Source organism: Pan troglodytes, chromosome 13 (assembly GCF_028858775.2).
Source record: "Pan troglodytes isolate AG18354 chromosome 13, NHGRI_mPanTro3-v2.0_pri, whole genome shotgun sequence".
In the NCBI taxonomy this organism is placed as follows: Eukaryota; Metazoa; Chordata; class Mammalia; order Primates; family Hominidae; genus Pan; species Pan troglodytes.
This window is the reverse complement of record NC_072411.2, coordinates 141,461,365-141,479,851: the sequence shown is the minus strand read 5'-3', so window position 1 is coordinate 141,479,851 and position 18,487 is coordinate 141,461,365. Positions and strand designations below refer to the sequence as shown.

General features: G+C 52.1%; 1 protein-coding gene across 22 annotated transcripts in view; it reads left to right on the top strand.

The window, feature by feature from the left end:
* HDAC4 (histone deacetylase 4) overlaps window positions 1-18,487 on the top strand; it is a 359,741-nt gene that overhangs the window by 117,018 nt on the left and 224,236 nt on the right. For 2 of the 22 annotated variants that reach the window (XM_063790967.1, XM_016950852.4), the window contains exon 1: window positions 16,172-16,364. The exons of the other annotated variants lie outside the window; for them this stretch is intronic. The gene's annotated coding sequence lies outside the window, so the exon portion shown is untranslated. Of the gene's footprint in view, window positions 1-16,171; window positions 16,365-18,487 lie in introns of those variants that run through there. 22 annotated transcript variants of the gene reach the window in all.

Sequence of the window (18,487 nt, the reverse complement as noted above, 5' to 3'; positions counted from 1 at the left end):
CAATTCCACGACCGCCCGTGGTGGCCGGCACTGCTGTTACCGCTCGCTGAAGTGGGTTGCCAAACACAGCCATTATGAAAACGAAATTAGCTAAACTTACGACTAAATAAGTCACATTAAAACAAATGCAATCAGTGCTTACAACTCTGCCTTCCTGATTTCTGTACTGCAGTGCTCTCTTCTCTGCTCGCAGGGCCTTTGTGTTCTTATGGTGGAAACGCCCAGGTGTGATCAGGCCCCTTCTAGCCTCTGCCGGCAGTGGCGTCCCAGGCCCCTCGCGGTGGCCAGCCCGACACTCGCTGCAGCCTCGTCGGCACTGATCCTGCTCATGGGGGGCGGTAGCCATGAGACCAGGCTTTCTGCTGTTTGAGGAGCTCCACAGCTCCTGTACCTCCGGCCCGCACCCTGGCCACTTCTGCTGCTGGGAGCCCCTTCTTCCGAATCTCAGAGACACAGCATCATTCAGAGTTTTTTTAGCTTAAGCCTCAGTTCCTCAGAGAGGCCTTTCCAGCCAGCTTCAGTCACCAGCCCCTGCCCTCATAGTCCTCTGCGGGCCAGGCCCGTGGTGTCCTCTTGTGGAGCGCATTCTTCCACTGACTGTCAAGCTCCCTCTGCACCCTCGGCCTCAGCATTGCTCCTGCATGCGTGGCTGACTGTGGGCGAGCGAATCCTGGAACATCACATGTTTTGTTTGTAGAGTGGTGTGTACATTGTAGAGTGGTGTGTACATTGTTTGTAGAGTGGTGTGTACATTGTAGAGTGGTATGTACATTGAGAGTGGTGTGTACATTGTAGAGTGGTGTGTACATTGTGTGTAGAGTGGTGTGTTCATTGTAGAGTGGTGTGTATATTGAGAGTGGTGTGTACATTGTGTGTAGAGTGGTGTGTTCATTGTAGAGTGGTGTGTACATTGTTTGCAGAGTGGTGTGTACATTGTAGAGTGGTATGTACATTGAGAGTGGTGTGTACATTGCAGAGTGGTGTGTACATTGTGTGTAGAGTGGTGTGTACATTGTAGAGTAGTGTGTACATTGTGTGTAGAGTGGTGTGTACATTGTAGAGTGGTGTGTACATTGTGTGTAGAGTGGTGTGTACATTGTAGAGTGGTGTGTACATTGTGTGTAGAGTGGTGTGTTCATTGTGTGGAGAGTGGTGTGTACATTGTAGAGTGGTGTGTACATTGTGTGTAGAGTGGTGTGTACATTGTAGAGTAGTGTGTACATTGTGTGTAGAGTGGTGTGTACATTGTAGAGTGGTGTGTACATTGTGTGTAGAGTGGTGTGTACATTGTAGAGTGGTGTGTACATTGTGTGTAGAGTGGTGTGTACACTGAGAGTGGTGTGTACATTGAGAGTGGTGTGTACATTGTGTGTAGAGTGGTGTGTTCATTGTAGAGTGGTGTGTACATTGAGAGTGGTGTGTACATTGTAAAGTGGTGTGTTCATTGTAGAGTGGTGTGTACATTGAGAGTGGTGTGTACATTGAGAGTGGTGTGTACATTGTAGAGTGGTGTGTACATCGTGTGTAGAGTGGTGTGTTCATTGTAGAGTGGTGTGTACATTGAGAGTGGTGTGTACATTGTGTGGAGTGGTGTGTACACTGAGTGGTGTGTACATTGAGAGTGGTGTGTACATTGTGTGTAGAGTGGTGTGTTCATTGTAGAGTGGTGTGTACATTGAGAGTGGTGTGTACATTGTGTGTAGAGTGGTGTGTTCATTGTAGAGTGGTGTGTACATTGAGAGTGGTGTGTACATTCAGAGTGGTGTGTACATTGAGAGTGGTGTGTACATTGTGTGTAGAGTGGTGGGTTCATTGTAGAGTGGTATATACATTGAGAGTGGTGTGTACATTGAGAGTGGTGTGTACATTGTGTGTAGAGTGGTGTGTACATTGTAGAGTGGTGTGTACATTGAGAGTGGTGTGTACATTGTAGAGTGGTGTGTACATTGTGTGTAGAGTGGTGTGTTCATTATAGAGTGGTGTGTACATTGAGAGTGGTATGTACATTGAGAGTGGTGTGTACATTGTGTGTAGAGTGGTGTGTTCATTGTAGAGTGGTGTGTTCATTGTAGAGTGGTATTTACATTGTAGAGTGGTGTGTACATTGTAGAGTGGTGTGTTCATTGTAGAGTGGTGTGTTGATTGTAGAGTGGTATTTACATTGTAGAGTGGTGTGTACATTGTGGAGTGGTGTGTTCATTGTAGAGTGGTGTGTACATTGTAGAGTGGTGTGTACATTGTAGAGTGGTGTGTTCATTGTAGAGTGGTGTGTTCATTGTAGAGTGGTGTGTTCATTGTAGAGTGGTGTGTACATTCTGTGTAGAGTGGTGTGTACATTCTGTGTAGAGTGGTGTGTACATTCTGTGTAGAGTGGTGTGTTCATTGTAGAGTGGTACGTACATTGTAGAGTGGTGTGTTCATTGTAGAGTGGTGTGTACATTCTGTGTAGAGTGGTGTGTACATTCTGTGTAGAGTGGTGTGTTCATTGTAGAGTGGTGTGTACATTCTTTGTAGAGTGGTGTGTACATTCTGTGTAGAGTGGTGTGTTCATTGTAGAGTGGTACGTACATTGTAGAGTGGTGTGTACATTGTAGAGTGGTGTACATGGTTTACACACATGTGTGCATAGGGAGAAGACTTGGATGGAGTTTGCCATCCCCTGTTAACAGCAGACAGTTCCAGGATGTTGCGTCGCATCTTTGTTGTGCCTGGTGTCTTCCTCAGGCGGGAGAAAGGCCCCCGAGCCTCCTGGCAGAGGCCCCAATGCACCTGCTCCCCGGGGCCTTGTTTTCCTTACTTAAAAAAGTTGTCTGGAGGCTTCAGCATTTGGGACCAGGTGGAGGCGTGCAGTGCCCGGGTCACCTGCCTGCCTTCTGTGCCCCTGGCTGGCCCATCGGAGGGACCAGTGGGCACGGCTGAGTCATGGTGACTCAATGTTTCATACAGTGGAGCTGGCTTCCCAGAAACAGCTCTGTATTCCTCTAATGTTCTTCGTGCGTGTAACGTGAAGGCAGTTTGGGGCAAAATGTGCTTTCAGGGCATGTGGCCTTCTTTCCTTCTTTAACACAGCGTCTCGGGAGTACGAGGCACTCGCACATCAGCTTTGCCCCCACTCTCGGGTTGCTGGCATTGTTAAAAACGAGAGAATATAAGGTAGAAATTTCCAGATGCCTTTTTTTTTTTCTTTGACCAGCATGTTTTTCAGGGTTGATGCCACAAGAACCAGCACATGTCTCAAGTGGCATAAGGAGATTTCGTCAGCATGGCCAGTTCTTAGCTGACGAGCTGGAATCCCAGGGTGCTAGGAAACACAGGCACTTTGGGGTTGGGGGTGCTGCCCTCTTCCGCAGGAGTGGAAGGGATGAGATGCTCCCGAGAGGTGGGATCCTCACTTCCTGTGGACCACAGTTACTGATCCTAGAATTCGGGGAGGGAAACGTCAGACAGGCCACTCATGGTTTGTGGCCACTTTGGAAACATTGGGGAAGGGTCCTGGGGAAGGCGTGGAGAAGCCCGGTGAGAGCTGGCCATTCATCCTGAGGGCGCGGTTTCCACCTGGACTCTTGTGGTGAGGGTAGGGGACACTCCTCACTCAGTCGCCCCCATCCCATGCCCCCTGCGGGCCTGGCCTGGTGTGGCTGGTTCTTGTCCCCAGGTCCCCTGCTCTCGGGAGACCTTCATTTGTGGGAGGCACGGTGGGGGCTGCGTGAGATTTCCGGCTTCTGCTGCTGCTGAAGCTGTCCCAGCTCACTCCACCCTGGGCTGCTCCCACCCCTGCCCTTCTGCTCCTCACCCCGACAGTGTCCTCTCTAGGGAGAGGTTTTCTGCTGGGACGGTGGAGAGAGGACAGACTTCAGAGGCAGAGAGACGGGCCTGAACCCCAGCTTTTCTGCCTAGATATTGGGAGCATTACTTAGTTTCTTCGAACCTTGATTTTCTCGTCTGTAAGATGGATGTAGTAGAACTGCCTCATGAGTTTATTATAAGGCTGAGGGGATCAAGTGTGAATTTAGTGCCTGGTGCCAGTTTGTTCATTGATCCCTCTAATGAGTCATTTATTCAGTCACTGTTTTCAGCTCAGAAACGTGAGCATCTCCTGGTCAGGCACAGACCTCAGGCTTTGCCTTCTTAGCAGCCCAGAGTCTCCTGGGAGAAACAGCAAATCAGGGACTTTGCTTTTGCAAGCAAAAGCCATTATGAAATTTGAGTTTGCTGATGCCCTGGAATCAGGAGGGGAGCCCTCCGGCCTGTGGGCCCTGCTGCCCCATTACCTCCAACCACTTTCCCCGCCTGGGGCAGGGTGTGGCCCCACACCAGCTCCACTTTTCTTTCTTTCTGGTTTTTCAGTCCTGCCGGCAGCATAGTCTTTTTATTTGTTTGTTTGGAAGAGATAGGGTCTGACACTATTGCCCAGGCTGGCCTCGAGCTCTTGGGCTCCAGGCGCCCTCCTGAGTAGCTGGAACTACATGTCCACACTACTGCACCTGGCTTCAGGAGCGTGGTCTTCCCGGCCCCAACGGTCCTCATGTTTAAAGAGGAAGAGAGCCACACTGATGGGCAGGAAAGCCGTTTCCTGAGGGAAGGCCCAGAGCCACCTTAGAAGGTGAATTAAAGCAAACCACAGCCTTCGGCCACTTATTTTGACTGACATGTGGTACAAAACATGTTTTTTGTTTTTATCGAGACAGTCTCCCTCTGTCACCCAGGCTGGAGTACAGTGGCATGATCTCGCCTCACTGCAGCCTCTGCGTCCTGGGCTCAAGCGATCCTGCTGCAGCCTTCTGAGTAGCTGGGACTACAGCTGCTCATCACCATGCCCGGCTAATTTTTGTCTTTTAGTAGAGATGGTGTCTTGCCATGTTGGCCAAGCTGGTCTCGAACTCCTGGGCTCAAGCAATCTGCCTGCCTCAGCCTCCCAGAATGCTGAGATTATAGGCATGAGCCCTTGTTCTGGCCCAAAATATGTTTTTACATTTTAAAAATTATCCTTTTCTTTACCAATTAGATTGTCAATTTTTTTTTAAACAAATGCTTTCTGTGGCCTTGTAGAAAATACTGGTTGCTGGGCACCTCTTCTTGGAAGACTGCCACTGGAGGGGTCCTCAGGGTGAAGTCACCCCCCTTGGCTTGATGCTTTGTTACCAGTCTGTTTTTTTTTTTTTTTCTTTTTTTCTCTAATGTCTGTGGTGGGATAATTTGAAAACTCAACCCTTTCCAGCCAATGGTGAGCACCTGTTCATTTCTCAAGACACCCTGAGCCTCCAGGTGGCCTCCACCAGCGGGGAGCCGAGTGTGCGGCTGGAGTGTGTAGCTGGAGTGTGTGGCTGGGGTGTGTGGCTGGGGTGTGTGGCTGGAGTGTGTGGCTAGAGTGTGTTGCTAGGGTGTGTGGCTGGGGTGTGTGGTTGGATTGTGTAGCTGGAGTGTGTGGCTGGAGTGTGTGGCTGGGGTGTGTGGCTGGGGTGTGTGGCTGGGGCCTGCTCAGCAGAGACGGGGAGCCGAGTGTGTGGCTGGCGTGTGTGGCTGGAGTGTGTGGCTGGGGTGTGTGACTGGGGCCTGCTGAGCGGAGAGTATTCTCAGTTATTTGTTTCCGGCAGATCTGAGAACCTGAGTAGTAGGAACTGCTGCAGGCCTGGGTCCCGGCCCGGATGGAGTTGCTGTGGAACGCAGGTGTTTTCTGTGTGAGTTTGCTAAGCGCTGTTAGGCGTTCTGGAAGTGTCTTTCCAAAGCAGACATTATCAAGCCAGGGCCCTTGTGGCTACACCAGGCTGGGCGGCTGTGTGGCCCTTTTAGGCAGCTAGAACTGGCCTCACTGGTTCCGGGGATGCATGTGGTGAGAGTGGGCACGTGTCCGGTGAGCTTGTGGAAGTGCCCTGAGACCCTGGTTCCTGCTCCGGAGTACAGAACGTGTGATGATCAGCGATGGGCCACCGTGGCGTGACTGGCACCAACAGCGCAGAGACCATAAACATGTTCCTTCCTGCTGACCGGCCCGTCCTCCCAGGGTGGTGGCCCAGGGCCTGTCCACCTGGGTCTGCGCTTCTGGGCTTCCCTGTCGTTTCTCCAGCTTCCCTTCTGGTAATGAGCTTGGTGCTCCTCCTCTCCCCACCTCTCACCCTTGTGCCTTTGGAAAGGCCTTACTGGACAGACCGGGAACAAGAGGGAATCTGCTATTTCTGGGGACCTTCAGAAGCTGAGCTCACCGGGCTCGGCTCTGGGAGTGTGGTTGTCCTCCAAATACATGTTTTCTTCTTTTACTGATCCTTCTGCTAGCCTCAGGACCCCACTATACCAGATGCTGGGTACACCAAGGTGAGCAGGACCCCGTCCCTGCTTTCAAGAATGGTTAAGAAAGAGAATTGCAAAATATTAGTGCCGTGCAGAGTCCCAGGTGCCACCAGCAGGGGCAAATGCAGGCCCAGAAGGGCGCGGCAGTGGAAAGGGGCTGCACAGAGCAGGGGAGGCTCCACAGCTGACTCTCGAGTGGTGTTCCCCAAGGGCTAGAGGGGTGTGTGTTAGGGGGTCAGGGTTGGGGGATTTTGTGGCACGGTGACAGACAGTGTTGCAAGAAGAATGAACTCGTACGCAGACCTGATCACTTGGTGATGGCTTCACCCTGGAGCCTGTTGTCAGTCCCCCTGGCCTCCCTCTGCCCTCCTGCCTCGCCTGGCTCTGCTGCTCTGCTGGCCTCTGCAGCCGGCCTTTGTGTGGGCAGCGGGCAGTGTCCAGGCAGCAGGCAGTGTCCAGGCAGCAGGCAGTGGCCCGGCAGCAGGCAGTGTCCAGGCAGTGGGTAGTGTCCCGGCAGCAGGCAGTGTTCCGGCAGCAGGCAGTGTCCAGGCAGCGGGCAGTGTCCAGGCAGCAGGCAATGTCCAGGAAGTGGCCTGTGTCTGGAGAGCAGATGGTGTCTGGGGTGTATTGGTGTCTCATCTCCGGCTAGAGGGACTTAGGTCCCCATGACTGGTGAAGCCGTTTCAGGAACAGCACTGATGACCAATGGAGCAATCTCCGGCCTAGTTGGGAGGTCCGTCAGGGCTGCTTTGAAGGTGGCACAGGCCATACATGCAGAACCCAGGTGCCTGTCCCACTCCTGCCCCCGTCCTGTGGCCTGGGGTCCAGACACAGGGAGCTGGAGGCAGAGGGGCTGCTGAGCCAGTTAGACAGGCCTCTCTGTTGGCGGGACCACGACTTGACGCCTTCTCCCCTCAACACTTCCAAGGCATACTTGCCAAGGGTCCGCACCCGCTCTCTGGTTCGGGGCCTCTCCCTGCCTCTGTAAGACTGGTGCAGCTGCTCTAACTTGTCTGCCATCTGCAGGTTCTCTGCGTTGCCACCAGAGTGAACTTGCTGGCGTGGGGGTCGGTGTCTGCCGTGAGTCAGGTCCCTGCGCAGTCCTCCCTGGCAGTGGAGGAACACTGGTTCTTTGCCTGGCCCCAGGGCAGTCCCAGCCCCAGAGGTCCCTGGCCTGCGCTGGCTCAGAGCATGCTGGCCATCTGCTTGGGCGGAGCCTGTCCACCACTGCCTGGTGCCTTCCCGCCCATCCTTTTAAGGCCTCTCCTCCTCAGGGAAGCTTTCCCAAATGAGGCAGGTGACAGAGGAGCTTCATCTTCTCCGCCTCATACCTTCAGGGTGGCACGTGGCACCATGAGGAGCTATCTGGGGCTCCCCTGGGTGTCTTCCCCTCCCTGTGAGCTCCTGGAAGGCAGGGGTCCTGGCGTTCTATCTTGCCTTCTTGCATCATGGATGTGCCTGGCAGCCTGAGGGGTGGGGAGTGGGACCAGGCACAGCAGAGGCCCCCAGCCTCACTCTGAGGCTGGACCTGGAGTCGCAGGGTGGCAGTGCCGAACCCAGGCGTGCCACCCGCACACACACAGACCGTGCAGGCAGGGGCGGTGGCTGCTGTTCTTCCATGTGTGTCCCCCTCGTGGCGGCCCTGCATTGCTGCCTGTTGGTGGGGTTAGGGTCTGCTGTCACTCCGTGGGCCATGACATCGCCACTGCCATCACATTTGCAGAGCTCCGTGTGCATACATGATAGCGTCCCGACCAACAGCGCCTCCGGTACACAAAGCCGTTTCTTGGTGAATCAGCAAGTCTGGGCTCCTGCCGTTTCTGGGTGAGCCCTGTGCTTGGACAGTTATGAATCATTTGCTTGCCTCTTGATTTGCGTCAATCAAACCACATGTGAAGAAAGCGGCAGTGAGCAGCGCTTTGCCGGCAGCCTGGCTCCAGCGTGGGGCGGCTTGCCAGGGACAGCCTCAGGAGGCCAGCCTGCGCGGCCTGGTGGTCTGGGCCGCGGGCCTGGGGTGGCTTCGGCCCACGGGGCTTCCGGCCGGCCCCCACCCTTTCTTCCCCCGATCCCCGTCAGCCACGGGAGATGGGTGAGATGGTAATGATAGCCTAGCGTGTGCTGGCTTCCTACGTGTAATCCTGTGGCCAGGGGCACATATTCGCAGCTCTGGGAATGTTTATGGTTGGAAGCTCCTCCGCTGATCTGTTCTTCCCTCTCACACAAACTCACTCCAGGACAGGGCTCTTTGCAAAGATTCCGTGTAAGAAAGCCTTAATTAAAAAGGGATGTCACCATGCCCCTCCCCTCCTTCAAACCAAGAGGAGCAGCAGAAGGGGGAGTGGCCCAGGGTCAGAAGGACAGCTGGGAGGAGCGTGGGGGCCAAGCCAGGCCTAGGGAAGGGCCATCCACCTGGGACTTCTGAGACTTTTGTTTTCTGGAGCAGCTTTGGGGATGAGGCTTGCCCTCCGTTGAGTCACGGTGACAGCTCTGCACTGTGCTGGGCTGAGAGAGCCCCGCCGTGGAGGGCCATCTGGGAAAGTAGGGTTCCCAGGGCCCCCCAGCTTCACTGGCTTGCTTTGCTTTGGTTATTTTTGAGGTAGGCAAATGAGGTTCTCATTTTTACCATGAAGGTTACTTGTATTGTTGTTGAATTAGCTGTTGAATGGTAGCTGTTGTCCTAGTTTCCTAGTTAGTCATGGCTGTGGCTCGTGGCTTAGAGACCAGCGGCGCCCTGGCTCATTCCCATCTCTTGCGGGGGCCCATACATGATTCGTCCTTAAAACTGGGAAGGGACGCCGGGGTGCACTGGGCTTGTCCTGCCGTTTGGTAATGATCACAAGTGTGTTTATATGTGACTCTTCCAGGGAATCGTGGAAACTTAGTGGCCATGAGGTCCTCTGGCTCTGAAATTTCTCTCTGAGCTGGGAGGGTGTAACCTTCCACAGTTGTGAGCCCAGGTTTATGTTTGCAACAAATAATAAACAGCAAAACAGAACAGAGTGATACCCCCGTCCAAATCTAGCACCTTCACTGGCTATCTTTCATTTTTTATTACGGAAAATTTCAAACATTTACGAAAGTGAAAAGACAATAAGGAGCGGACTAGGCTGCTGTCCCCATCTTCAGCGATGGCTGAGCAGGGCCAGGCCTGCCTCACTGTATTGTTCCAAAGCAGTTCTACCGTCATGCGGGTGTCTTCCGAACATGCGACCGGACTAGGCTGCTGTCCCCATCTTCAGCGATGGCTGAGCAGGGCCAGGCCTGCCTCACTGTATTGTTCCAAAGCAGTTCTACCGTCATGCGGGTGTCTTCCGAACATGCGACCGTAATACCATTGTCACAGCTTTAACACATCAACACGTGAATCCATCAAATAATCAGTCATTTAAAATCCCCATTGTCTCAAAAAGTTTTCAGTCTCTTTTCTTTTTGTATGTGGCTGTTGTTTAAATAAGTGTTAAGTAAGGTTCGTGGGTTCTAATGGGCCACTGTCACTTGTGATGGACACAGCCGTTTCCTCCCTCTTGCTCTCCAGTCTATTTGTTGGGGAGCTTGGCTTGTTGTCCTGTTGTGTGGCCACGGCGGAGCTCTCACTGCCTGTGTCCATGTGGCGTGTTGAGCAGGTTCCTCCTCCCTCTCTTTCTGGTGACCTGGTGGTCGCAGCTGGAGCCTGCGCCCGACCGGGGCTAGTCGGCAAGACTGTGGCATGGGGGCGTGGGCGTTCTACTGGGTGATGAGCGGGTCCTGAAGGTGGCTGTCTAGCTTCATTCCTTCCTGGGGGCTGCAGAGTGATAATCCAAGACGCTCACTCCTGAATCAGGTCAAAGACTTCTGCAGAGAGGAAGTGCCCTCGTCAGCTCTTCGGCTCACACGGGAAAGGCTTTCTTTATTTACCGTCTTTCAGAGGAATGAGCTCGTTGCTTTACATCATCTGAAGGTAACTGGTGAGTTTTGTTGTTTATTTTTGCGTGTAATTGTGAGCTCGTGGGTTGAAGTGTACTCCGTGCCTTTTAGGCCTTTGCTGTTGTTATTCTCACTGATGCTCACCTTGTCCTCCTTGATCCACGAGGCCCTGTGGAGTTGGCCCTTGAGTCTTTTGGACATAACCCTTGCAGTCTTTGATTGCTTCCTTGCTCTGCTGTGACAAGACATCTTGTCACCTTGTATAATTCCTGTCCCCGGAATTTATCTGATAATCCCTCATCTCAGTATCCTTAATCACATGTGTAAAGTCCGTTTGAGCATCTAAGGTGGTGTATTTCTAGGTTCCGGGAATGAGGATGTAGACCTTGTGTGGCGTATCATTTATCCTTCCTGTGCTCAGCCCTCAGACCTGCAGGTCTGGTCTCTGACTCTGCCGCTCATCGTAGGCAACTCTCTGGCCAGGTCGCTAGGGAGGGAAGAAGCCGTTGCAGGAATATAGGGACAGCTTGGGACGAGAGGGCCAGGGTAGATGCCCGTCTAAGGGTCTAGGGAGGCACAGAGGTGAGCCCCTCTGCTGCTCTTGTCCCCTACAGCTGCCTGCCCTGCTCTGCCAGAGTCAGAGGGCATCGCCTGGGGCACCCACAGCAGCAGCGCAGGGGTGCGTTGGGAGTGAGTGCGGATGGCTGGCTGTGAGAGGTTCCGGTGCTGGGTTTGACGGTCAGGGTGGTCTTGTATCTTTTTGATCCTGGCCATCCTTGTGGATAGAAAGTGACATCTCATTGTGATTTTGATTTACATTTTCCTGAGGTTAACAACTAGTGATGACAGTCATCTTTTCACATGCTCATGGGCCATTGTGCATCTTTGGAGAAATGTCTGTTTAAATCCTTTGCTCATTTTAAAATTAGATTATTTGCCTTTTTATTGTTTGAGTTGTCCGGCCCTTTATATTCTAGATACAGCTCCTTGATCAGATATATGGTTTGCAAATATTCTTTTCCATTCTGTAGGTTGCCTTTCTGGATGATGTCTTTTGAAGCTCAGAAGATTTTTATTTTGCTGGTATCCTGTTTGGCTATTTTTTTCTTTTGCTGCCTGTGTTTTGGTGTCCTATCAGAGACATTTATTGAACTCGGATTGGATTGGAACGATGATGTGGGCCCCCTCTTGGGGCTCCTGGCTTTTGGCTTCTGTCGAATGTAAATGCTAAAAGGCTTCTCTGGGCTGTTAGGAGAGAGGCAGATTTTATTGCCCAGCCAGCTTCTGCAGTGTCTAATGGCTAGATTCGCTTTTCCCACAGTTGTTTTTAATTGAATGTCCGTGGGAAAGTGGCCAAGTAAATGGAAGGTTTCACAGAGAGAGCTGGGTTTCTTTGTTGATTTTTTTTGAAACTGTGCTTTTTTGTCATTACTGTGCAGAGTTTGTTGGAATCTGGCGCCAGGTTGTGATGTCTGCTGAGACTTGTGTTGGTCTTGTTGAGTATGGCAGCATTGTAGTGGCTTTTCCCCCACTCGAAACACAAGTTCCAGGAAATTTCGAAGCTCTGTGTAACTTCCAGGTGGACATCTTCCCTGTTGAGAGGTTAATTATGGGACATGGAGCCATCAGGGACTCTGAATGTGGGACACACATCCTGAGGAGAGAGGCCACGTCTTGGAAGGATGAAGGGCAGCCTGTCTTTGGGGTCCAGAACTGGACTCTCACTCAGCAGCTGTGCCGGCCTCAGCCACCCAGGCTTTGTGTCTGTAACATGGGGATGACGACAGCGTCTACCCGAGAATCCGGAGATCCACATCGGGGGATGGAGAGCTCTAGGGAGGATGCTGGCAGAATCGGCTCTCATAGTCCTAAACACAATCACCAAGAGGAACTGTTGCTTTCATGTGAAGTGAGTATTCCTCATTATTCCAAACACAGCAGCACTGAAAACTTAGAATGTGTAAACAAAAAACACACTAAGCCGACCAAGCACGGTAATCCCAACACTTTGGGAGACCAAGGTGAATGGATTGCTTGAGCTCAGAAGTTCAAGACCAGTCTGGGCAACATGGCAAAACCCCTTCTCAAACCCCTACTCTACTAAAAGTATAAAAATTAGCCAGGCATGGTGGCATGCACCTATGATTCCAGCTACTCAGGAGTCTGAGATGGGAGGATCACCTGAGCCCAGGAAGTCGAGGCTGCAGTGAGCCGTGATCACACCACTGCATTCCAGCCTGGGCAACCGGAGTGAGACCCTGTCTCAAAAAACACCAAAAAACATGCTAAGCCCCAACCTTTTTACTGGTTTTAAATTCTGAATCTTGCATTTCCCTCAGCTCCAAATTAATGAGAAAAGTGAAGGTTGTGTGTCTATCAGATAAACCCAGTCCTTTGAGTTGTATTTTCAGAGATTTGTAACTAATTAGGATATATTTAATATTAATGCACATATTTGCCATGTTTCTGAATGAGGAACGGACACTGTATTTTCCTTGCCAAAAGCTAGCCTACCAGTGTATAATTTACTCTGTATTTGGGGTTTTTTGGAGGTCTGTGCATATTTTGGTTTGAACTAAGAGCCACTTAAGTCTGCACGTGCTGCTCACAGTAACGCTCACATCTGTCGTATCCGTCAACAGGTCGTCTTACTCCTTTCCATTAAGTAGATGGTTTAATGATTTCAGAAATGTCAGATAGTTCCCTGTTAGTGCACGTAAGAAAGTATACAAATGTTGAATGCAAGTAGCACATCTTTGTTTGGAACAAGGGAGTGGTCCAGTTCCCAGGAGATTTGAAAGCATTATAATATTCCTGATTAGGTTATAAATGTCTAGGTTTTTTAGCCCCCGGACTATTTCGGCTTATTCTGGATTCTCATTTTTAAAGGCCTCTTTTTCTCTATCTCCTCATTCTATGTCATTTTAAAGTCTTCCTTTTCTCTATCGCCTGCTTCACTGTGTCTCACCACGAAATTTCCTGTTTTTCTGCATGTTGCCAGCTCTGCTCTTTCTGCTTTCCAGTTGAATACATCGGGGGGCAGCTAATGAGCATCCCATTGAGGCCACAGCGAGTTCTTTCGGCTTGCTCAGAATTTCCCTCTCCAAGGTGTCACCAACGGCGCTTTTCTGTTTCCGTCATCCATTCATTTTTACACATACGGATGTGGACAGGCCACAGGGTCCACACAGCTGCTCCAGTGCAGCCCGAGACAGAGCTGATAGGGCAGCCTCCAGGACTCTGGGTCCTTACCTGCTGCCTTGGGAGTCATCAGGCTCCTGAAAGGCTGGTGACATCCTGAGCTCATCCAGAGAGTAGGCTCTGGGACCTCAAGGGCCACCTGCGTGCAGTTGACTCTCTCTCAGAGTTGCCTGTTGTGTTTTGTGTAAGGACATCATTTGAGGGGTGGGGAGATAAGTCAGGTCCACTCGCTGCTCTTGTCTATGAAGCCCTGACACATGATAATGTGCAATTAACAAAGTGCTGGGATGAGATCCGAGCCAGCCTTGGGTCGTAAGAACCAAACCCATCATTGCTGGCCTTGTAATTACACTGTTGTGTGTGGACAGTTTGTACTTTTTCCCTGTTCGAGCAACTTGGAAGATTTGCTGTGTCTTTAAGTTGAAATGACTTGAGTCATCTTCCCTTAGAAACCTTCTGTGTAGAAACTCAGGCTCTGAACACATGGTGACCCGGCAGTCCCGGCCACGAGGTGACCAGTACTTGATATTTGTCTTTTTAGGAAAGCGCACGGGCTCACAGTGGCCAGCCCACTGGGGCATGAATAAGGACCCTCCTCCTCCAGGAGGCCAGCAGGGCCTCATGCTTCTCATTCAGTGGGGAAAACTGGGGTTCTGAAGAATGGAGCTTGCAGAGAATTCCTGCAGACTGGAATGGAGTTTGGCACTGAGCTAAAAGGTGTTGAGGTGACACCTGCAGGAGTTACCTGGCCAGTGCCAGGAAGTCAGACCCCATCCTTCCTTGGGCACACAGACAATGTACAATATTTGCTAGGTGCATGCATGCATGCACATGTATGTAGATGTATGAATGTATGTAGATGTATGAATGTATGTAGATGTGAATGTATGTGGGTGTGTGAATGTATGTGGGTGTGTGAATGTGTGTGGGTGTGTGAATGTGTGTGGGTGTGTGAATGTAGGTGTGTGAATGTATGTGGGTGTGTGAATGTGTGTAGATGTATGAATGTATGTAGATGATGAATGTATGTGGGTGTGTGAATGTATGTGGATGTGTGAATGTATGTGGGTGTGTGAATGTGTGTGGGTGTGTGAATGTGTGTGGGTGTGTGAATGTATGTGGGTGTGTGAATGTATGTGGGTGTGTGAATGTGTGTAGATGTATGAATGTATGTAGATGATGAATGTATGTATGTCTGAATGATGGGGGTGCTTGGATGGCTTCCATCTGCTGGTGAATTAGGTCTTAGTGTGCACAGTAAGAGCGTCTTCTAATTGAACGTTTCCAATGGTAGCTGCCTAGAATCAAGTCGCTGGAAGCTCAGCTATGGAAGTGATGGGTCCTTGAGATTTCTTGCCAGTGCGATTAGTCTTTCTTTAAAAGCCAGCTGAATTCCATTCTTCTATGTCGCCATTTCTTTGTTTCTTTCCATTTTGTGGGGGTAGGGAGCCTGGCACCATCCACCTGGTGCCCTAAGGTCCCCTGGTAGGCTTCTGCACAAAAGCTTGCCTGTCTGACCCTGTTCTTGGTTGACAACTGATGAAAAGGCTAAGAGAAGTTCAGTTCTCACACCTGGATCTCTGCAGTTTCCTGGGGAGTCCTGTTCCCTTTTCTCTGTCCAGCCCTGGTGAGGGGCTGTGTCCCTGATAGGAAATGGGTGGTCACCTGGGATTACCCTATCTTCCTTGGCCTGCAGGCCATCTAGTCACAGGGCAGGTTCTTCTGTCCCTCCAGGCGGTCATGAGCACCAAACCGATTGTACTGTGGAAATGCTTGGTAAAAGCCAGCACGGAGGAAGTATGTTGATTCCTTTTTGTGGTAAGTTAGAACTCAGAGAGAAATTTATTTACTTTCATGATGAATATCTTTATCCTTGACATGTGGCTTATTTACTCAGTGTCTTTTCAAAATCACACTTTATCCTGAGAAAATCTAGACCCAAGTCTAATCTCTGATCTCTTGGGTCACTCTTCGCAGTGCGGAGTGGGCCCTGCTCCTTCCAGGACGGACCTGCCTAGGGCTGTCAGTGGGGCCTGGCCCGCCAGGGCCACCGTCCTGGCCACCAGCCCGAGCCTGGGAGTGGCCAGTGCCGTTGGCAGTCCCAGTTTGCTGAGGACCAAGTTCACTTCCTCCAGCACCCATTCCAACTTCCTAAGGAGAAAGCTCAGCAGCGAGAATGGGATGAATTGAGCAAATAAAAAAAATTACAACCAAGTGAATTTAAACCCCTCTCAAAACATTTTCTGATTATTCTGCTAACTCTTTGACCTAATTTGGACAACAGTTAGAGAAATTCAGATTTATGCCTGGAATTCAAGTATAGCCTGTAGCTTGGTGTGTGTGTTTTAAGTGCTTGATATTTGTCTTTTTAGGAAAGTGCACTCATTCTTAGACGAGGCGGTATTTGAAAGACTGTTTGGAATGTGCAGAATTACCGTGTAAGAACTCAGAAGCTGGGAACAATGGCAAGCGGCTGGCTTTGGGTGGAAACTAACCAGCTGGCTGGAGCAGTCTCTGTCCTTGACGGAGGGAGAAGCCTGCGAGGGGATGCAGAGGACCTGCCCCAGGGCAGAGCTCTTCGTGAGGGGCCTCATCCCTGTGATTTTAGTCCCCATTGCTGTGTAGAAGGGCGCAGGGCCCCTGGCACAGGCCTCTTCTGTGGAGCCCTCCAGGTCTGCCTTGGCTCAGGGCTCCGCCTCCTGGTGAGGAAGTGTCACGGAGCTGTGGTTTAACGTTTCCGGTTTGTGGCTAGTTTCTTGTGTGTACAACTCTCTATAGCTGTGCCAAGCCCTTCCGGGAACAGTTGTAGATTTTTGCTGCCTTCAGCACGTCCTCAAGGGTTTGGGGAGTCCTTGCTGTCCACCGTTGTATCTGGGGACCCTGGGCAACTGCTGAGTGGTGCCATGGGCCCTGGTGCTCCGCTGGGAACTGTTGGCCACTGGTGCTCTTCAGACTCCATCGGCTTCCTCGGGAGGGTCTGTATCAGAGGCCGTCTGTCTGGTGTGATATGGACGGGTGTGGTATGCGTGTCCATGGTCACGGATTAGTGTTTACGAAGTGTAATTACAGGTGCAGTGGATGGGAACTTTCTGTGGGCCGGGCACTGCCCTAGATCCTGGACGGTGGTAGGTCCCACCGTCTCCCAGGTCATAGATGACAACATCAGAGGTCAAGTAATGGGTCCAGTGCCACAGGAGTGCTAGGTGGTCAAGCGGCACCCCCCATGCCGTGTACAGCTGCCGCGGAGACCATGTGAGCACTTACTCTCCCTCTGCACAGCTGTGAGCACCAGCCGTGCACAGCCACTGTGCCCAGGATGCTCAGGGTGGTGTTCTGAGAGATTACCAGTAGCCCTGCCTTGTCCCCTGTGGCTTAGGGAACCTCCAGTGGTTAGGGCTGGGGGAGACGAAACTAATGACCTGGTGTCCCCTGGGGAAGGCCACAGCACCTGGGTGTGGGGTGGAGCAGGAGTCCCAGGAGCTGTAGAGGCCAAGGGGGTGCCTTGTAGGCACCGTCAGTGCTGGCTAAGTGAAGGAAGAACCTCTTCCACTTTACAAGCTCACAGTCCCCTTTGGGCTACCTGGAAATGGTGACATTGGGAGGGTCCCAAGGGGCAGATGTAGAATGTGGAGACAGAGGGAGAGAGGGTGGGATGTGAGCTGTGAGCTGCAGCGCTTGCCTTTGGGTGTGTGGAAGCCATGATGATTTCTTGGCCAGTGGCTTATAATTTCCCAGAGGGAGCAAAGGTGTCTGTCATGAAATCGTGGACTCTTGCCTCGGGACAGCTGGTCTGTAATTGTTAGCCTCGTTTGTCCTCAGCAGCCCCGGAGGCACCTCTGGAATAGGTGGGGGTAGCATGGCCGGCACAGGGCCAGGTGCCCCTGGGCAGGTGGGCTGTGAATCTGTGCTGCAGGCAGGATGGCTGTGCGGAGGTCATGGAGGGCTGGGCGGGCCAAGCCAGTGGCTTGCAGTGCAGGGCAGTGAGGACAGTCAGAATCTCAGTGTGGGCTCCTGGGACCAGGGTACGGGCCTATGGAGAATCAGGGGCACGTTTCCCACCTAGCTGCTCTGCTACAGGAAGTAGGCCTGCCTGGAGTGTGGGCTCCCTGCCTCGGGCACTGTGCTGGGATGCCGGCGAGGGGCTATGGCAGTGTGGTGGGCTCCGGCCGGCCTGGCCCCTTGGCCTTATGGTTCACCTCTGGTCTCAGCAGCCTTCGCTGGCTGGCAGCCCCTCTGGATGCCACAGCAGCCTCTGCACAGGCTTAGGGGCTCTGTGTCCCCCTCCCTGTCCTTGGAGGGGGAGCTGGGCAAGGCAGGCCACGCTCCTGCCATACGGTTGGTGTATGAGGATGGACAGGCAGCTCGCTTTGGCCTCACCTCATCCCACCAGGCCCAGGAGGTCAGTACTCCAGCCTGATCGGGGCACTGCCCACTCAGCACCAGCCAGCCCATGGCATGGTTCCCGCATTCCCATTCACCCCCAGGACCTAGCAGAATGCTTGAGCTCATGCATAACTTTAAAATGGCGTTTGGAAGTTCCAAGAAGCCTGGTGTCTCTGACACTGTTGTTTGGGATCCTGCAGAGCTGGCTGACCTTGAGCCTGCACCCAGCCTGGTGACTGTGTCTTTGTGGGGTGCCTGTGTTGGTGCTGGCGCTGTGGCCTGGTGGGCATTGACATCACCTCGTGTTCCTGCTCTGTCCTTTGTGCCTCAAGGCTCTGCGGAGCAGGAGAGTCAGGGGCAAAGGGAGGGCCTGGGTTCCCGCCCCACCGCACCGCACCTCCCCCCAGGAGGGCTCTTCACCTGCCCCACATGCAGTGCCCAGAAAGCGCAGAGGGGTGGTGCTGGGAGGCCACTAACAGTGGGGTTTTTCTTTGATTTTGGAAGTGCTGTTTCTGAGTGGGAGGCCTTGGCTTCTCTGGAGGAGTGATTTATTTTGAAACCACACCCATTGCTGGGCTAAGATTGACTTCCTGATATGAAAGTCTGTGGCGGTGTTTGCTGAGAAGTCACACATTTGAAGGGGAGGGTTTTATGACTTCATCTGTGACGCCTCTGGAGCACTGTCAGAGGCTGTGATTTTTCCTGAGTGTGCTGG